This window comes from Schistocerca americana, chromosome X, assembly GCF_021461395.2.
Source record: "Schistocerca americana isolate TAMUIC-IGC-003095 chromosome X, iqSchAmer2.1, whole genome shotgun sequence".
NCBI lineage: Eukaryota > Metazoa > Arthropoda > Insecta > Orthoptera > Acrididae > Schistocerca > Schistocerca americana.
This window is the reverse complement of record NC_060130.1, coordinates 872,958,483-872,961,350: the sequence shown is the minus strand read 5'-3', so window position 1 is coordinate 872,961,350 and position 2,868 is coordinate 872,958,483. Positions and strand designations below refer to the sequence as shown.

Genomic DNA, 2,868 nt, shown 5'->3' with positions numbered 1-2,868 from the left:
CTAGATGAACAAACTACTTATGCATACTATCGACTGCATACGTCGTTGTTGTGTTTATTCGCAAGCTATAACATGTTTAAAAAAGAAAACTCGCCCTAACGCTCAGGAAGAGTGTTTCGAAGAATACACAAGAATAAAGTGCGAACTTTCATTACGTTTACTGGTATCTAATCTTTCCTATGCTTAATCATATCGAATATTATGGATATTATTGCAACGTCACATCATGTTACTTCAAAAGTGACGCTGATGACCACATCGATTTACAAATCTTCATAGTATATTAATTGTGGCAAAGTCACAGCAGCAGAACGCACCAGGATACCACAGACTGTGAGTTACGTGTCATGGGGACGTATGGTTAAGTTGAAACTCTTAGGTTAAACGCCAATGTTTTGTGTTCCATTTCACGGAGAGAAATAGTGACACGTTACTCTTTTCATTACCTTACATATATTTATTACACTTGTTTATTTAGTCTTTAAGTGATCATTACGAATTTTTCGAGTACGTAACTGATTACTAGTGTTTTCATAAAGCTGCTTTCCGATTCAGTGCAATGTGTGAGTATACAAATGCGAACTGAAGGATGTCTATTTGAAGTAGAGATTTTTGAAACGAAAGAGCCTCTTTAGGAGAATATCTCAAGCAATTGATGTTCATCTTTCGGAGAATGGAAGTTTGACTGTAAGAGACCTAGGAGGACGACATCACCACCAGAGAACCCAATTCTTGATGAGTTACCGACGGCCCTAGTGCCAGCGTGAGGCTAGTAGCTGCAGCATGTAATGCCGACCCCATGACTGTCTGTCGACTGTTGCGTGATAATGTGCTGCATACGTATCATTTACAGCTGTTACCTACTTATTCTCTTGCACTAGTACAGATTTGTTTAATGTTTATTCATCAATGTTGCAGCCCCTATTCTAGTATAACTGTTCTGTTTACGGGTGGGTTGTAGTTTCAACGTTATCAGATTGCAATCTTTTACAAATTCAAATGGCTCTGAGCACTATGGGACTTAACATCGGAGGTCAGCAGTCCCCTAGCACTTAGAACTACTTAAACCTATCTAACCTAAGGACATCACACACATCCACGCCCGAGGCAGGATTCGAACCTGGGACCCTAGCGGTCGCGCGGTTCCAGACTGAAGCGCCAAGAACCGCTCGACCACAGCGACCGGCAATCTTTTACATTTACCACGTATGTGTGGGCTGACATGAATCCTCACGCAACCCTTGAAGGATGTTATCGAAAGTGATTTTCTGCCTATGTCTGGGCCACTGTTTTGGTGACTGTTTATTAGAGTCTCATGTTCTTCCATCCACGTTCAACGGACGAACTTGCAATGCTTTCTTAGATGAGACTCTAACCAGTTTGCTGTAAAATGTGGTTTTATCGGAGAGAAGCAGAATGTAGTTAACGCATTATGGAGCTTCTCCTCATTTGTGTTACTGCTCATCGGCTTCTAAATAACATATTCCGAGACATATGGCTAGAGCATGCTGGACCAGTTCCGTATGCGTGGGGGCATGACCCCGTTCCCCGAAACCCTCCAAATTTATTTTTTGGTATAAGCTTATGTATTTTTACACGTACCAATTTACAAACATCACACATCTACCCTGTTGAAAATAAAGTAGCATGAAAGCTAAGAATGACAATGAATTCTAGAATTTACAAGTACATTTAATACACGAAACATTTCAGAGGCCTACCTATGTGGATGGGCTTCCTTTCTGAGCGGCTTAAGAGAACAATCAATCCAGATAAAGGTGCAGATTCGTAGTCTGACTGTACCTTCCGCCAACAACAAATCCGACACGCATTATGAGACTTCAGGTAGAAGCGATAAACCACAGAAAGTTGAGTAAGCCAAGAAAAAATGGATAAGACGATCCAAAAAAAAGAGAGAAAGAAAGAGAAACAGGAAGACTGATTTCCCAACAATACGAGAAATTGACAGAAAGACATAGTATATTATGTGATTATATGAATGCGAGGACGTCCGAACGAAAAGACACCACACATTCATATTGGTCTCAATAGGCGATGGACCCACCACATTCAGTGCGGATGCACAATTACGTCCGACCTCCTGAGGGAGTCTCTAAGTAGCGGGCATAGACACGGACAGGCCACGTGTGGTAGCCGCGCGGTCTTAGACGACTTGCCACGGTTCGTGGGCTCACCCCGTAGGGGGTTAGAGTCCTCCCTCGGGCATGGGTGTATGTGTTGTCCTTAGCATATGTTAGTTTAAGTTAGATTAAGTAGTGTGTAAGCCTAGGGACCGATGACCTTAGCAGTTTGGTCTCATAGGAACTTACCACCACCACACGGACAGAGAGTGCGGATAGGTGGCGTAAGGTGGGAATATGGGTCGGCCGAGAAGCGTCCCGAGATAGTTGCGATAAGCATTGTGTCCGGGTGGCGCAGTGGTTAACGCAACTGCCTAGCAAGCAGGAGGTCCCTGGTTTGAATCCCGGTCTGGCACACATCTTCACTCGTCGCAGCCGATGCAGCACGAAGTCCTGGTGCAGCTGATATCAATAACCCCTTCCCCTTCCTTTCACCCCCTTCCACCTTCAGTTTACATAATAGAAAGAAATAGAGCGTACCCTATTCACACGCTCGCATAGGGCACAGTCTGCAGACAAGTGTTGACGAAACTGACAACGTTGAGTGTACACTTCGATTTTATATTGTGTGAATTATGACGCTGTCAAAGTTGTGAGAGTTTGTTTCTATTATATTTCCTTACTAATTACACGTTCTTCTCAAATTTCCGGACGCATGCTTTCCATATGCTACTGTACCTTGGTTGTAATGCTAAAGCAATGAACTGTCCTCATAATTACGAATTAT

General features: G+C 43.1%; 1 non-coding gene across 1 annotated transcript; it reads left to right on the top strand.

The window, feature by feature from the left end:
- The first annotated feature begins 2,424 nt into the window (after positions 1 to 2,424).
- Trnaa-agc lies at positions 2,425 to 2,498 on the top strand. Its single transcript has one exon. It is a non-coding gene; the product is annotated as a tRNA-Ala (tRNA).
- The last annotated feature ends 370 nt before the right edge of the window (positions 2,499 to 2,868 follow it).